Source organism: Panthera onca, chromosome F1, assembly GCF_046562875.1.
Source record: "Panthera onca isolate mPanOnc1 chromosome F1, mPanOnc1 haplotype 2, whole genome shotgun sequence".
In the NCBI taxonomy this organism is placed as follows: domain Eukaryota; kingdom Metazoa; phylum Chordata; class Mammalia; order Carnivora; family Felidae; genus Panthera; species Panthera onca.
Genome location: NC_138355.1, coordinates 21,756,723 through 21,774,020, shown reverse-complemented (window position 1 = coordinate 21,774,020; position 17,298 = coordinate 21,756,723). Strand labels below are relative to the sequence as shown.

At 43.8% G+C, this 17,298-nt stretch overlaps 1 protein-coding gene and 1 long non-coding RNA gene across 5 annotated transcripts in view; one reads left to right on the top strand and one right to left on the bottom strand.

The window, feature by feature from the left end:
• The window catches only part of BRINP2 (BMP/retinoic acid inducible neural specific 2), a 127,476-nt gene that overhangs the window by 96,762 nt on the left and 13,416 nt on the right, over positions 1-17,298 (bottom strand). The gene's annotated exons all lie outside the window — the stretch shown is intronic.
• On the top strand, positions 4,291-11,854 carry LOC132686085 (uncharacterized). 3 transcript variants are annotated; one of them, XR_009613438.1, is made up of 4 exons: positions 4,291-4,441; positions 4,701-4,840; positions 4,958-5,101; positions 11,251-11,854. It is a non-coding gene; the product is annotated as an uncharacterized LOC132686085 (long non-coding RNA). The 3 variants fall into 3 exon arrangements; XR_009613439.1 differs by lacking the exon at positions 4,701-4,840; XR_009613437.1 differs by lacking the exon at positions 4,291-4,441 and having other exon boundaries at positions 4,450-4,840.

The following is a 17,298-nucleotide window of genomic DNA, read 5'->3' as shown; positions in this document are numbered from 1 at the left end:
TTAGGGTATTGGGAGGACCAGAAAATTTGTTTTCCTATAAGTTACCTTAAAAATGTTATTGAGGAGGGGCACCTGAGTGGCTCAGTTGGGTTAAGTGGCCGATTTCGGCTCAGGATATAACCTCATGATTTGTGAATTCAAGCCCTGTGTCAGGCTCTGTGCTTTTTCAGATTCTGTTTCCCTCTCTGCCCCTCCCCTGCTCACACTCTGTCTCTCTCTTTCTCAAAAATAAATAAACATTAAAAAATGTTATTGGAGAAAACAAAATAAAAAAACTGCCCATGCCTCTCCTATTGAATACTGCCAGGACATAAATAACACCAGTGTTACCCCTTTTAACATGATACAAACAATAAGATCCACAGCGAAACATTTCCTAAGTGTCATTAGCTTCTTCTTCACTTGCCGGTCTCAGTCTGGTCCTAACACCAGCATTTCTATCGTGACAAGAGCATGCCAAAGTCCAGGACCACGGGAAGAATGGACTGGGAAGAATGGGACCCCAGTTACAGGTGTGGCTTTCGCCAATAACTAGCTCTGTGACCTTGAACAAGTTAGCCCTGAGCTTTGGTTACCTCCTGAATAAAATGGGGTGACTGGAATGACCACAGGTGAGGTGACTGGGTCTCCTTCCATCACTGGCAGGCTAATACTTTTTAAATACAGTTTCACCATGTGATGGGAAAGACAAGCCTAGAACAACACAATTCTATAAATGGACCCAACAATGTCTGCTGAAAAGACCTTGCCTCTGTTGAGGGCACATGCTGGACATGGCAAGGTTCTCACAGTTAAATCCTACTTGAGGGATGCTTGAGTGGCAAGGCTCAAGTTCAAGAAGGACACACTTTTAATCCTTCTCCATGAAGAGAGACAGAAATAAAGATTTTGTAAAGTTGCCCAACAAGGGGAAAACTAAGAATTTCATGCAATTATATGGTTCCTGAAGGTTCTGCTAATTGAATTACCATAGGCTCTTGTTGGGCATTCCTGACCATGTCCCCTATAATTCCATTAGTATTACCTCTGTGGATCCTATAAAGGCCATTAACATAAGGCAGATATTTGCTTTCAATACGATAACACAGATGATTTTGTCTAATTGTCTCCCTAATCCCTCCCCCTCACAGCCTGGGAAATCACTTGCAGTTGCTCAAATCCAGGCATTTGTTATTGCTGATCAAAACAGCTTTGGAAACACGACAGTGTTACTGAGGAGATGTGGCTCCTTCCCTTCACCCACCACATGCTCTTGTCTTCCAAAAGGATGAAATGAACATTTGTACTGACATCCCTACACTGGAACCATAGAGAGGAAGGAGAAAAGTGCACAGAGCCTGTCCTAGACCTCGCTACACCACCTGGGAACACAGGCCTGGTCTCATGAGGAGCTGATGCCTCACAACCCAAGTGGGTTTCCTCTTCCAAGGTTCTTCTAGCCCACATCGGCCGTGGTTTGCTATTTGCTGGGCAGTTACCTCCACTGGAACAGGCCCATCCGGCTGCCCCTGTAGGCTGTCTCTTACCGTCAAGTCTGTTATTCTTGGGCTCCTCGATCTTGAATATTCCTAAATCTGGTCTTTTTTTAAGTTATTCGGGGTCTTTGCTTTTGTACCTTGTTTTTGACTACCTGATTACTCATTCATTTCTACATGCTGGCTCTGCAGGGCAAAACCTGATTTCTTTTGCCCTTGCTCATTGCTCCAATGAGATATTTATAGGAAGGCTTGGGTAAAATAAGTTTTAGTGTTCTCTGAATTACATTTATTCATGTTCCACTAGCCCACCACTATAAATAATCCAAAGTTGAACATAGGGTCAGCCCATGGTCAGTGTAGTATAAAACTTGGAAATCAGTTGTACCAGGGAGATGACTGATGTCCTTAATAAGAATAGAGCTTGGGTGGGCTCATTTCCTCTCCACAAATACACACACACACACACACACACACACACACACACACACACACACAGAGGCAGTGTAGCAAGGGGAAAAAAATAAGTTAAGACTGAGTTTGGAACGAGACGGCTTTCACAGTGGGTCTCTGTAATCTCACTTATATTTCTGCAACTCATTTCCCTCTTAGACTAATCCTTTGCTAATTACCAGACCCATCCACCCACAGCCCAAGTGGGCATGCACAAGTACGTACAGAGGCATGATAACATGTACAGTTGGCTGTCAATGAAGGACTTCAGGTCTCTGATCTTAGTGCTAAAGGTTTATCCTTCCCATGTTAAAGGAGGTTCAAATCAAAACACTCTTAACTTTATGAGATTGGTGAGAAACCTCCATCAAAGATGGGAAGTAATGACAGGAAATGAGACCCCTATTATCTCTGCTCATAGCAGAGCAATTATTGGAATAATTGTTCCACTAGTGATCACGAATCCCACACTTAAACTTGTTTCTCCATTATTTTCATTATTCCAATTGATCGATGACACTTTAAAACCTATTTCAAAGAAATATGGTCTTTCATTATCATTTTTTATTTTTTAATGTAAGATTAAAGCAAGCTATGTATCAAAGAACATATAAGAAGAAATGCATATTTTATGTAACATAGAAAATAGATCTGATCTTCACAAGGGCTATTCACTATAAATTTCTAGTTACAAAATATGCAGCTGGACAACTGAAAATGTTTTGTGTTTCTAATCTAGGTTTCTTCTGTATACATTATAGGTGAAAGACACATGAATCAAGTGAACCAGCTTTGGAAAGGGACCTGCCAGACCATTAAGTCCTACATCCCCAAGGGCTACTGTACTTTGTTCCCATCCTCATACTCTCCAGAGTTTTATCCACTTTCACTTCAAATGTCTTAAGCAATGCATTTCCTGGAGAAAAAGGTCGGGGTAATAGTGGTTGCTGTTAGAAAGCCTTCCTGACATAAGCCTTGGCTGCTCTTTGAAATTCAGCCCAGGGGCGCCTGGGTGGCTCAGTCGGTTGGGCGGCCGACTTCGGCTCAGGTCATGATCTCGCAGTCCGTGAGTTCGAGCCCCGCATCGGGCTCTGTGCTGACGGCTCAGAGCCTGGAGTCTGTTTCAGATTCTGTGTCTCCCTCTCTCTGACCCTCCCCTGTTCATGCTCTGTCTCTCTCTGTCTCAAAAATAAATAAACGTTAAAAAAATTTTTTTTTTAAATTAAAAAAAAGAAATTCAGCCCAGAAATGCTCTATGTGCAAATTACTACTCATTCAATTAGGACACAAGTTCTGATAGGACTCTTTAGCGATAAGACTCTGGATTAGTAAACTAGTGCTCTGTGGCAAACAAGCAAATGGAAATATTATACTCTCCTAAAGGGATAATGCTCTCTGGACACAAAACAACACCACCGGGACCCTCTGCCATATTAAGATGTTGGATCTTCTCTGGACTGAGTGAAACGTTGGGCTTTTGCTCATTGGCTTGGGATGATATCATATCATAACATTCATGGGCCAAGCAACTGTGTTAAACTCTGAATCACCTCACTTAATCTTCACCACAGCCCTGTGAGAGACACAGTGGTCGACAACATTTTCTATATGAAGAAGCTTGGCTCTGTTAAGTGACTCACTCATGATCACATCACTAGTAGAGCCCAGAACTGAAACCAAGCCATCTGACCCTAGAGTCTGTTCTAACCACACCCTGGATCCAAGCAGACAGACTGGTCCCCCAAAGCTCACTTCCTATCCCATGAAACTGTAGTTCATTAGTGAAGGAGGAACCATCAGATGGTCTGGTCTGCCTATAGCTGCTTCAAAGGGGATCCACATGCTTTTCCTGACTGACTCCCACTAGGGGAAGAAAGAGGAGAGAACAGGAGCCTGCCAACCTCGACAGATGGTGTGTAGGCTGTTCTGGAGATGGGAAGAGAGAGATTTTTGCTGGCTGACAAAGAACAAGGGAAAAAGATTGGAGAGAAGTGTGACATAAGCAGAAAGAGCTAAACTTGAATTTGAAATACATGTGGTAGAGAAGATTGAGGGATAGAGACTGATCTAGGAGACAGATGGGTAAATAGACTTAAAAGGACATTATTTTAAATGCCACATAACTCCAGTCTAGTGAGAAAAAGTGAGTGAGGAGATACAATCAGAAATGAGAGAAGTAAACTCCTCTCCATGGTGTTTCTGTAGTCTTTCAATGGATGGATTCAAAAGACCCGTGACTTGTTCCCCCACCTGCCAAGCAGTCAAAGATCCATATTCATGTCCAAAGGAAACTTTCCCTAGTCATTCTAGCTTGGAGTCAGCCTCACAGAGGAGAAGATGGGAACATTCTGAGGAAGCTTAGAATTGTATCAGTCCTATTCATTGTCAGCTGAGTTCCAGAAAGGGGACATTAAAATGGAATGGAATTTCTGTTCAGTTGAAACTTATGGGTAAACCACCTGTTACCAAGCTTCAAGGAACCCTCCCGAATCTTGGCTGAGGGAACACTGATGGTGAGTGATCAGTGTCCCACATACTCTCTTTTTGTTTTCTCTCACAAGCCTGGCTTAAGTTATTTATGCACATGACTTAACATTAAGATGGTTTATTCATGAGATTGCCTTAGGAGACAGGAGACAGACAACCTGCTTTTGTGAGGGTCTCTCTGGAGATTGGCAGTTACACAATGTATTGTTACTCCGTCAGGCTCTATGAGGACAAAACATCACAATGTAGAGGCCTCTGTTGAAAATAATGATCTGTGCTGTGTAGGTCCCAATTTGAGAAGCATTTATATTGATAAAGTTACTTGAAGAAAAAAAGTCCAGATTCTTCAGCACCAGACAGGGCAGGTCTATGTTAAGGAGGAGAGATCAGTGTCTTTGTCTGTTGGATCTTCAACAAGCCTGCAGGTAATTTACCATCCAGAAGGTAATTTACCATTGTTGGCTGTGGTTCTGCTCTGGAAGACATCAGGAGCAACCAAATGAATCATTCTGCCATCTCTCAATACCATTCACTGTGGACAGGTGCTTGACCAGAGGCGGAGCAGTCTTGGATCCTGTTCTGGGAGGTGTGGTTACTAAAGAACATGATTACCAAATGGACCTTGTGAGAGAACTCCATGGCAGAAAATCTTGCTGACTACATCATAAGAAAATTACTTTTTTCAGGTACCTTTGTTTCAGCTTCCTTAATAGCAGCCTTTGGTCATTTGTTTGGATTTGTGGAATCAAATCTAACTGGGGCCTATTGCTTTCAATTAAGGTCACATAATGTATAACTGCAATTCTTAATTTGCATTAAGACTCTTAAAACGTTTTGTCCCAGCTAGGACTGCACTAAAGACATCAGTTGTGTCTGTCCTGTGTCCTGTGTCCGCCTTTTTCACCTCCCCCAAATTCTTCCGAGCTACAGATTTCCCTATAATTAATTGGTGCTGTGTCCTGAGTTAGCTTAATTGAAAGCATCACATCAATAAAACTTAGAAGAGGACGTCTTATAAAGGTACGTGTAAAGAGGGTGAGTTTTATTGCAAACGTATACACTGCAGTTTCTGCTTTTACAAAAAAGAACTCTCAGCAAAGATAGGTGTGAGTTTATTTTCCATAAACAATTACTGAGTTCTTAACCTATAGAGCTCTGGGATTAAGCATAAATGTAAACTATGGTACATTCTCTAAGCTCTTAGGGAGCCTACCATGGGATAAAGCATGCATAGCGTGGAAGTTAAGAGGTGATATAACAGTTAAATAGGTTTCAGTGCACCTGGGTGGCTCCGTCAGTTGAGCATCTGACTCTTGATTTCGGCTCAGGTCATGATCTCGTGGTTCATGAGTTCGAGCCCCCTGTTGGGCTCTGTGCTGACATAGCACAGAGCCTGCTTGGGATTCTCTCCCCCTCTCTCTGTTCCTGCCCCATTCGTGCTCTCTCAATCTCTCTCAAACATAAATAAATAAATATTTTCAAAAAAGAGTTAAATAGGTCTCAAGGAGCTATTAAACAAAATATATTAATTTCCCACTGTGGGGAAAATTCTCCCGATAACCACATAACCACTTTCCCACCTTCTTGTGGACTTTGCGCAAATGTTACCTTGTCATTGGGTCTTGCCCTAACTATCCCATGTAATTGTGCAACCCTCCTCGACTGTTCCAATCTCCCCTGCTCTATTTATTTTTTCTCATAGCACTTACTATCTTCTAGCAAAAAATACCACTCACTTATTCATAATGACTCTTGCTTATTTCGTCTCCTCCCACAAAAATATAAGCTCCATAAGGGCTGGGATATTATTTTCTGTCTATTTTGTTCACTGCTCTATCTCTGGCTCCTAGAAAATGCCTGGCGCCTTGGAGAAGCTCAATAAATATTCGTTGCTCTTGTTATATGAGCTTGGAATTGAACTAGATAGGATGAATACGAACCTCAAGAAGGTACAGTAGCTGCTGTAAGGAACTCACAAAATGATACTAACAACAAAGATAAAAAATAATACAGCCACAAAGATAGTTATTCATCGAGCAATTTTTATGGGCCTGTCGCTGTGCTAAGTTCATTATTCCACTATTTCATTTATTTTTCAACAATAATCCTTTTAGACAGATATTATCTCCATTGTATTGGTAAGAAAACAAAGGCTCAGAAAATGTAAATCATTGGTCCCAGATAACGCAGCAAGAAAGTGTTTGTGTGGAATTTCTGTTCAAGTCTCTCCCTCTCCCTCCTTCCCTCTCTCTCTCTCCAAATTCATGATTTATCTTATTCTTTTAATTATGGAACTTTCCCAAACGTATACAAAAGTGGAAAGAATCATGTTATGAACCCCTCTGTACCCCCACAGCCACTCAGCTTCAACCAATAATGATAAATCTGCAGCCAGCCTTCCCAGAGTTTGTGATCTTAAGCACTTGCTATATGATCAAATAAAAGGAATAGAATTTGTATTCCTCTGAGAAGAGTGGGGCTCTCCACATGGGAGTGCTTAGAAAAGCCCTCACAAGGTCTGCTTTAGTTAAACTAACCCCCACACTCCTCGTCCTCCTCCTCCTCCTGCTCCTCACGGTTGATTATCCAGGCTTCACGTGAAGCCCGCAGGATTGAAATGCTCAGTCCCTGCTCTGGTCCTGATCCTGTGTTCGGCATGTCTGAGACCTGATCCAAAGGAAAATTATTTTGAGAAGACTTATTTTGGTGAGTGTATGTGCTCAGTTTGGGAGGGAGGGATTTTCCACTAAGCTCATTAACTGCCAAGGGGCTTCAGGATCCATAGGAATAAGTTCAGAAGGAGAGACCTTGGAAGACCAGCTCTTTTGATGGGCTCCTGGGGCTGGTGCCTGATGGCAGGTCAGCAGCCTGGATGCACAAAAAGCCTGGGTGGCTCAGTCGGTTGAGTATGTGACTCTTGATAACAAACCTGCCTAAATTTCAGCTTCCTGATCTTAAAGGGGGCAACTGAATAGTCTACAATTTGTAGAATGTCTAAAAGGATGCTTGGCAAGTGTTAGTTCTTTGGAAATCGGGTTGGGAAATTCTCCGCCGTTATCCTGTGACACTTCTCCAGCTTTCATTAATAAAGGAGAATCCAAGTTCCCCAGTGGGATATGTCTATAACTAGTATTATTCACATTTTTACAAAGAAGGAAATTAAAGTAACCAAAAGCTCCTGGCTGGATTGTAAGTTCCAGTGACCCACATCCCACCTGCATTTTGGAAGAGATCCAGGATCTGGGAGCCAAGATGTTTCTTTCTCAATTCCCTCTCACTCCCCAGGATCATGACTTTGACCTCCTGTTATCTCCTCATTAACACCTTTGAAGGAACTGACAGGAAAGCTCTACTCGTCCTACATACGTACACATATATGTACTTACATACCGATTTATGCCTTGCCACAATGCAGGTCTCATTAGTCTCCCCCCTCTTTTTGAATTAAGACTAGGAAGCTGAGGGCCAAAGAGGTGAAGTAAATTGGAACTGTGTCACCCAGCCCAGCTTGCCCCTTCAGGGACTCCTTCAATGGTCAGGTACATGAAGGGGTTGAGACCAGGTTAGCCTGACAAGGACCAGGCGATTGCATTTCGTATGAAGGTGTCAGCAGGATGGCCAGATCTTCAGCCCAGTCCGTTATTTGGTAGGCACAGGATTCTGCACCTAATTGCTCTCCATGAATCATCCTTGTCAGGTTGTTTTGCTAAGCATATTTTGTGTTTAAGTACAGCAAAATCTTTCAGAGGTTCAAGCGGTCATTATAATAAATTCTCTGATGAATAAGGGGCAATGATCCCAGGCCCTCACGCAGGAAGAGAATCCTGAGGCACTGAGAGGTAGCTGGAGCTGTCATTCCTCCCTGGCAGAAATTCCCAGAACCTTCGATACTGCAGGAGAGGCTGTCTGATAGAGCAGATAACAGGACAGGCTCTTGAGGCTCACTGCCTGGGTTCAGATCCTAGTCAACTATTTTCAAACTCTGTGATCTTAAGCAAATAGTAGCCTCTCAGTGTCTCAGTTTCATCCTCAGTGAAATGGGGATAAAGTGTCTGGCTCATAGGGTTATTTTGAGAAGTAAATAAGGTAATACATATTCAAAAATGCAGAACAGTACCTGGTGAATATTAAATGCTTAACCAATGACGGCTATTATAACCAACACTTCTCCGGACGATAAGATCTTCCCACGGTCAGTGGTTCCCCCACTAACATGGTGCCACACGAATGTTACGCATTCTCTCCTTGGGAAATCTGATAATAGTGGAGCCGGGCGGCTGTATCTCCCTTGTCCAGTAGATGCTGCCCATCCCCCCATGACAATGGTTTCCGTATGGAATTCGCCCAAACTGCATAGGTTTTTCGCCATAAAGTTAAATGATTAAAAATGTCAAGGTCAAGACATATTGGAAATATTTGTCTAAATAAAGTGAAAGTGTATGTTTCTTTATCGCAAAACATTTCAGAACCTCTAGCCTGCTAAGTGAATTATAAACCTCCAGTGGTATAGGAGAGGGCAGGTGGGAAGAAGACAACCATGACCCCACCTCTTCCAAGCACAGACCTTATTTCCTTCATGACACCCATTAACTGCTTAAGGGACACTAATGTTCGGCCAAACTGAACTGGGTGACATTTTATTCGGTTTGCCTTAAAATGGTGTTTCTCAAAGGGTGGTCTTTAGATCATCTGCTTATTAAAACACAGTCTTCTGAATTTTATACAAGACCTATAGAATCAGACTCTCCGAAGGAGGAACTGAAGATTCTGCATTTTAACAAGCTCCCCAGGTGCACATTAAATTTTGAGAACCACCGCATTAAAGAAAACACTTTCCTGATTTTGGAATTCTATACATTTGAAATCCTGAATACGAAATTTTTCGCAACAGGAAGGATACTTGTTAACCTCCCAGAAGCCTGTATTTTATTTAATGAAAAGTGGATGCTGTGGGGGTAGATGGTGAGGTTGTTTAATTGAATAAACATTAAAAATTTTTCCCTGTGCTAGATAGAAGGCTCAGATCCTGGCTACAAAATGTTTACAGTCTACACCTAAGAAGAGAACCAGGGACACTGCTCAGTTTCTCAGCTGCAGTCACCTGAGTGGTCAAGTTCACGTGGGATACAGGGGGCTCATTCTGGGAATCAAAGTAGGGAGTAGAAGAATTAATTTCTCTTCTAAGTGATTCAGTCACCAATCAACCACCAAGATACTGTTTTGGGTTTTTTGTTTGTTTTGGTTTTGATATCCAGAAAGAAATGCAGTAAAAAACAGGACAAAGAAGTCAGATAAAGCAAAGGAGGAGCGTAGGAAGTAGGGGAGGGGAACCTAATAGCTAGATGAATTATGGGAAGAGGAAAAAAAAAAAAAAACCAACCCTGCTGACTCTGTTCAGTTTAAGGTGAGAAATAACAGGATTAGAATGTCAAATTGCTGAGAGTTGCAGACCTGAACCATAAACCTTCTCTAAGCTGTTCAGCTTTTTTCCTCTGCAGTCACTAATTAAATATTGCCTTGAAATAAATAATAAAATGAAATGAAATGAAATAAAATAAAATAAAATAAAATAAAATAAAATAAAATAAAAACAAAAAGCCAAAGGCTTTTTTTGAGTCAAATAGAAAGCATGTCATTAGCCTGTGATGGAGATGGGTCCCTGGCTGACCTACACTAGGAGCCAAAAGTGGAGGAATCTACAGGAGGGACATCAAGCTAATAGAGAGCTTGTCTCCATCTTAAACTTTTCATGATCACTTTCTAGTTCACACGCAACTTCTGTAGTATCGTATTTTCATATGTAATCTCGTTGTCCTAAATGGTAGTAACGGGGAATATGTGGGCGTCCCCTTTTAGTGTGACCAGAGGATGCTAAAGGCTGCTATCAGGAGTCCGAAAAGCATCCGTGGGTCCAGCAGGAGAAATGACCAGGCAAATTTCACCAGATCAGGGTGGCTGAACAATTCAGTGTCCCTTGCACTATTCTCCCTGTTTTGTCCAGACAATATCTTTAAAAACTGTTCACCTTCTTGCACATACAGCTTGCTCTTCAGGTAGGTTCCTAAGTCTGTCTGCTCTTGCTCGCTTCATGAAAACACAGTGTGTGTTCCAAGCTTGGCGGTTGGTATCTTTATGATAAAATATCTGACTCTAGCACCTGAGGCCACAAGGAGTCCATTTGTCATTTCACTCTCCTCTCCTGTGTGGAACGGGTCTGCCACCAAATAGGGATTTAACCGACTAAAGCCCTAACAGAGATATCACCGGCCCTGTGTTCTTTGGTTGTTTGCCTGAGCAAAATCTATCATTACTCTATATGCATACGGCATGTGTCAACTGTTTTAAAATTAGCCAATTTTCCTAAGCATAAAAATGGATTTTTGTCATATCACATGAACCATATATCACAGAAACAAACCAGTTTTTGTTGTGCCTTTTTTCTTTTCAAAATGCATTAAGTCTTTTTAAGTCACTGCCAAATCCATTTTGCTCACTGCATTTGTGAGATACATTTAAAGAAACCAAGCAGAGGCAAAAAAAAAAAAAAAAAAAAAAAAAAAGACCAAGACAAACCCAAAAACTCCATGCAGTGCTGTCACCTGGAAAGAAATCTAGTTCATTACCAAACTGACCACACCTAGGAGGCTGCACTGCTTCACCTGCTTTTAACTAATAAATAGGACCTTTGTATGCTGCCCTGCACTGAAAGTTTGGGATAGGGCAAAAATGGTAAAAACAAAAACAAGATGGTTAGGAAAAAGAGCTGTCATTTACTGAGTACTCTGCATGCACCGAACATTACAGGAAGTGCTAATTCTCCATCATTTCATTTCAGACTCAAAATAATCCTGTGACACGAGTTTTACTGCATCCATTTTACAGATGTGGGAACTGAGGCTTGTGTGGTTACCTTGGCACAGTACATAGCTAACACATAGCAGAGCCTGCCAGACATGTGAACCCAAGTGAATCATCCCGGGGCCAGAATCTCTAGACGCCTAGATCATCTCACATGTGAGTGATGTGAGTGAAAGCCCATCAGACTCCCAGAGACGTAATACTGACATCGGGAGGCCGTCTATGGCAACTCCTGCATTCCAGACTTCTCCTAATGAAGGCTACATGGGCGTCATTGTGGATTCTGCCGCCTCGGGTTTCTCTCAGTCCCCACTTAGCTGTGGGAGAGGAGGCAGGAGAGACAGGGTCTCCTGTGTGTGCCCATCACCAGCACCAAGCCCTGCTTTTAAGGACTGTGGGTGAGAGCAGGCCTTCTTTGGGCATAACGCCCCCAACATCGCGAAGATTAGGAGTAATGCAGCATAGGTCCTGAACAGGCAGCTGTCTGTATGGCTCCCTCTGAGGGGCCTACAAATTCCTCTCAAAAGGGAAAAGACACAAGTCTCCTACTTGGGTTAAAATATGTGAATTTGTCTTCAGAAGTGCTCGAGTGTTAATTGAGAGGGCAGCACATTGCATCATTATTAGTCATTAATACTTCAGGACAAATTAGTTGATCAGGTTACTGAGAGGCGTGGAGGCCCTCAGGGAAAGACATCATTTGGATGGAGGCGGTGGGGAGTTGCCCGGAGGGCTGACGGGGCTGCTGCAGGGGCTAAGAAGCTGGCAGCAGCAGCCACTGGCATTGGAAGGGACAGTGGGTGGGGGCAGGGAGGGGGAGGGTCGCCAGTACTGCTGCTACCACCCCCACCCCACCCCACACACAACCGCCCTCGGACCCGCCGTTGTCCCTTGGGAGATTACGGGCTTTCACTTCCAGGCACGGGTCTTGGGAAAGGTACTAGCCGTGGCAGGCTCCCGGCAAGTCTCCCTGCCTGCACCTCTGCAACCGGGGGGGGGGGGGGGGGGGGGGCTTGTAATGCAGCCTTTTGCCTCTAGGGGTCTCCAGTGCCCCGAGGCTTCGGGAGGATGTTGCCCTTGCTCCGTTATCCCGCAGGGCTCAAATCCCAAAGGACAAAGATCGCGGAAAGGGAAAGAGGCGCGTGCAGGGAGCCCCCAGGACCCCATTCCCCGCCGGAAGGCTGCTCACCCATCTCCCCTGCTCCTGCTTGATGGCTTATTTATAGCACATGCTAAATGGCTGAACACCAGTGAGGGGGAGGCAGAAATTCACCGCCCCCGCATTCCTTACTGAGTGCCTAAGCATTTCCATACCTCTAAGGGTATTCCAAGGACTTCCTTCCACAACCCCACCCCACACTCTCCCAGTAAGCCCCATCTCCAGGCTACCAGACCTCAGCTGAGCAGGAATCCCCCACGCTTCCTCAGCCCAGCAGCCTGGTGCCCAGGACGCTCTCTGCCTCCTGATCACCAAGGTCTTGCCAACTGAGGCTGGATGGACCCTGATGGCCAGTCCCTCCCTGAGGTTAGGGATGAGGAGGGCAAGGGGCTGTGAGGGAGGACCTCGGCCTGGGTCCCAGGAGACCTCAGTGCACTAGAAAGCAGAGTCATTGGAGGTCAGAGGGTCCAGAGAGAGTTTTTCTGTAAAATCTCACCACTGAGGAGTATTGGAAAAGTAAAACACAAACAAAAGACCAAAAAACCAAACAACAACGACGACAAAACAAAACAAAACAAAACCAAAAAAACGTTGACAGAGAGAGGCAGTATCACTCCTGATCCATTCTTGCAGAGGCTTCAGGTTCGTGGCTATACTCTGGCTTTCTAATCCATCCTATGACTTGAGTTTGAAGCCCCACTCCACAACTCACTAGCTGTGAGATCTTGGATAATTGACTTAACCTCTCTGTACTTATTTTTTCTCATCTGCCAAATGGGAATAATATCTACTTTGTAGGGATTTGTTAAACTGAACTTACGGCCAGTGATACCGTGACTAGCACCGTGCCTGACTCAAAGCAGACATTTTATTTCTACGCGTCGAATTTCATGCACCTTCAATCCAGAACAAGAATGAACAACAGTCATTAGTCAATTCACAGGTGTTTGGGGGCTGGTGAGAGTTTCCTATTTTAAAATCAATTTCAATATGTCACCCATTATTTTACATGAATCGCCAAGTCTTGCTTTTTAAAGGAATTCTGTAGTGCAGTGGTTTGCAGCGTACCATGAACAGACTTTAGGTCCCAAGGATGTTCCTCAAGGACCACATGCAGATGAGAAAAGACAAGTGACAGGTGACAGGTGGGGGAGCTCCAGGTCCCCAGACCTGCTCCAATCAGGGAAGTCTACTCTTATCTGCTTCATCTATTGGGGTTCTGGGTAAGGGTTTATTTGATTAGACTCATCTCCTTCTTTAAAGGTTAAAAACCACTGCTAATATGTCCTTGCATAATTCAGGGAAAACTTTTCCTCCAAGCCTAGGGACTCGATTCATTTTATTTGTTTTAAAATTGCCTGCTCTTTTGAAAATGGAACGACACCTGTATTCAGAAACACAGGTACTTGAAATATTCAGCCCGCACATACAAAATACCCCCGATGTGTAAGGCATTGCACTTGAAACTTAACAGCATTTTTGAACGTGTAGTAACTCTCTTGGCTTGCCCCACAAATCCCCTAAGGGTTTAACAGTGCTTCCAGTCCACTCCTGACTGATTTAGCCCAGACCTTGGAACAGATACCCTTACCTTGACCACAAATGTGCCCTTTCCCCTGGACATGACCTAAGACCGTGATCACTTTGCAAAGCCCAATGTGGAAGAGCATGAGCTCTGGGACCTGACAGACCTGGGTTCAAAACTAGGCTCTGCCACTTCCAAGTGGTGTGACCTTGGATTAGCTCTTTAATCTCTCTGAACTTTAATGTCCTCATCTACAAACAGAAGAAAACAACTCTTCTCAGAGGGGTGTAGGATGATTAAATGAGACAATGCCTGGAAAGCACTTAGCATGCTGCCTGGCATACAGTACTATTGCCCGGAAGTTCCTGACTCACTGGCATCTAACAGCATATACTACCTGACTCCCACTGACCGCAGCTAAATGCCATCATTGCTCTCCACGAAAGTCAATGTCTGATGAGCTTTAATACTTCAGGACACGAACACAGTAGCTGCCATTTTTTGAGTGCCCATTGTGTAGCAGACACTTTGCTGATATTTTTCAATCCTCTTCAATCATCACGATACTTGTGCAGATAAGGGGTTACTGTCTCCACTGCACTAGATGGGGATACTGAAGCTCAGAGGGGTTATGAAATGTATCTGAGCTCAAACAGCTAGTGAGTGGCCAAGATTACACTGAAGCCCAAGTTTGCCTGACCCAGAAATCAGGGGCCTTTCCTCCCCACCTTGCTGACCCTTGGAGTTTTCCTGTGCAAAAGGTAGAGGGCATGGTGCAGGGGGCGAGAGCCCTGGGTCTCAATGGCAACTCCTCTGTTCTTTGTCCTCCTTATTTTTCAGTCTGTAAACAGGAATGATATTTACTTCATAAAGGCGGTAATAAAAATTAGGGACACCTGGGTGGCTCGGTCAGCTAAGCGTCTCTTGGTTTCTGCTCAGGTTTGTGAGTTCAAGCCCCGCATCAGGCTCTGCACTGTCAGTGAGGAGCCTGCTTGGGATTCTCTCTCTCTCCCTCTCTCTCTGCCCTTCCCCCACTCGCTCTCTCAAAATAAATAAATTTAAAAAATTAAATACAACAATATAAGTAAAAACAAGCCTGGTACAATGTTTGTCATAAAGTAGGCTTTGGATGTACATTAAATAGGTATGAACTTGTCCCACCAATTTTTTTTAGCCTTATTATGAGAAATATTCATAGAGAAGATATATATGTATATATATGTAGTGTGTTGTATATAAATATATATGTGTGTTTGTGTATATATGTGTGTATACATATACATGTGGATATACATAAAACACATATGAAAAACTGTAACACAAACTACCACCCAGGTGAGGAAACAGAGCACCCCCCACCCTGCACGCCCCTCCCTGATCCAATTCCCTTTTCTCCCGCCAGTCCAAGTCACTTCTCGTCTTGTTAAAAAATAATTTTCTTTTCCCCTTTTGCTCATGCCTCTGGGTTGTCTCCAGCCTTTTCGCTGTGCCTGTGCCTGTCACTTCACTAAGGTTCTGAGTGATACGTCATTCACAGGAGAGAAGTGAAATAAAGTGGTTCAGCAGAGCGGGGATGCGTGTGTGTGTGTGTGTGTCCCTGCACCTTCTACCTTTCTGGGGAGCAGCAAACCAGACGCCTTGTGAGATATGTTTTAAACCAAAAGAACAGAAGGGACAGGTGGACTGATGGCAGAGGTTTGGGGAACAGTTGGACAATTTGTCACTCCCCAAGACCACTCAGAACTGAGTGCCTACCACCAGCAGTGGACATCACAGCAGCTAGAGCCTGGATTACAAACAGCATACAACTTCTTTTCTCCTGATCCTTCCCTACCCTGGGATTTCTACCTTCCTCAATTGACAATCAGGTTTCAATTTAAATGTGTTCCCTCCTTGGGGCTCTGGGTGGCTCAGTTGGTTGAACATCCGACTTCGGCTCAGTTCATGATCTCGTGGTTTGTGAGTTCGAGCCCCATGTCGGGCTCTGTGCTGACAGCTCGGAGCCTGCTTGGGATTCTGTGTCCCCCTCTCTGTCTGCCCCTCCCCCACTCATGCTCTGTCTCCCTCTCTCTCTCTCTCAAAAATAAACATTAAAAAAATAATAAAAAATGTTCCCTCCTTGAAGAGACCCTCCCTGACCACCACCTCACTCACTCTCTTATAATACTCCATTTTAATAATCTTCATTACCAACACATGAAATGATCTCATTTATTTGTTTATATGTCTATTTTTTCTGGATACCACAGTAAGAAACAATATAGGTTCAGAATCGAAACTGGGTTAGAACACGAAATACCCCCTTTACTAACTGTGTGACCTTGGACGAATTGTTTAACCTCGCTGGGCCTCCAACTCATCATCTATGAAATGGGAATGTAGGACTTATCAAAATGAGAATTATAGGATCCTTAGGTGAAGTAAACGAGTTAATGTATGTCAAGCTTTCAGCAATGCCTGACACATAAGTGCTATTCAACTGTTAGCTATTATCAGCAATCTTAATAATAATCATTATTACGATTCTTACCCTATCTTCCCCCTGGAAGGTGAGCAACTTGCTGGCAGAGATTTTGTCTGTTGTTCTCTGTGGAATCCCCAGTGCCTAAGAAGAATACGTGGCACATATACCTAATAATATACTAAATAAATATTTTCTGAGAAATACGTCTTTGAAAGCCAATCCCAACCGTACCTTTAAGTGCAGGAGATGGCCACATAAACAACTCATGATAGTGCGGTGGGTACAGCACAAAAAGACAGTCTGAGTGAAATGTGTACAAGTACAGAAGAGGAGGGAATTCATTCTTTCTCAGAATCTCATGGAGGTGTTCACAGAAGAGATCATCTTGACAGAGTCTTGAAGGTCTGAAACCCTGGAGAAGCAGGACAGGTCAGGGGATGGTCCTGCAGGAGAACCACAGGTACACCTAACGGTCCTGTCGGTCGTTTCCGGCAGCTGGAGTGCTAAGCGGGGCGTGGACAGAGGCATGGGGAGACTGCTAGGCCGGCTTGTGAAGTATCTCCTGTTTGTCATGTGAAGACATTAGGGTCTTACCCTGACTGCAGTGGAGGATTACAATTAGGGAGAAGCGTACTCAAGTTTACCATCTTGAAAGTTTGCCCTAGCTGCAGGGAGGAGACTGGACTGGCTAGGCTTTTAGAGACGAAACAGGGAGACAGAGCATTGGGAAACTCCAAATGAGAAGGAATGAGAGCCTGACAAAAGAGTGGGGGGGGGGGGGTGAGGGTGGAAGGAAGGGTGGCTTTGAGAAACCAGTAGGAGGTAGACCTTGTCAGGCCTCTGGGATTGATTGGATGTGGGTGGCTTTGTGAGAGGA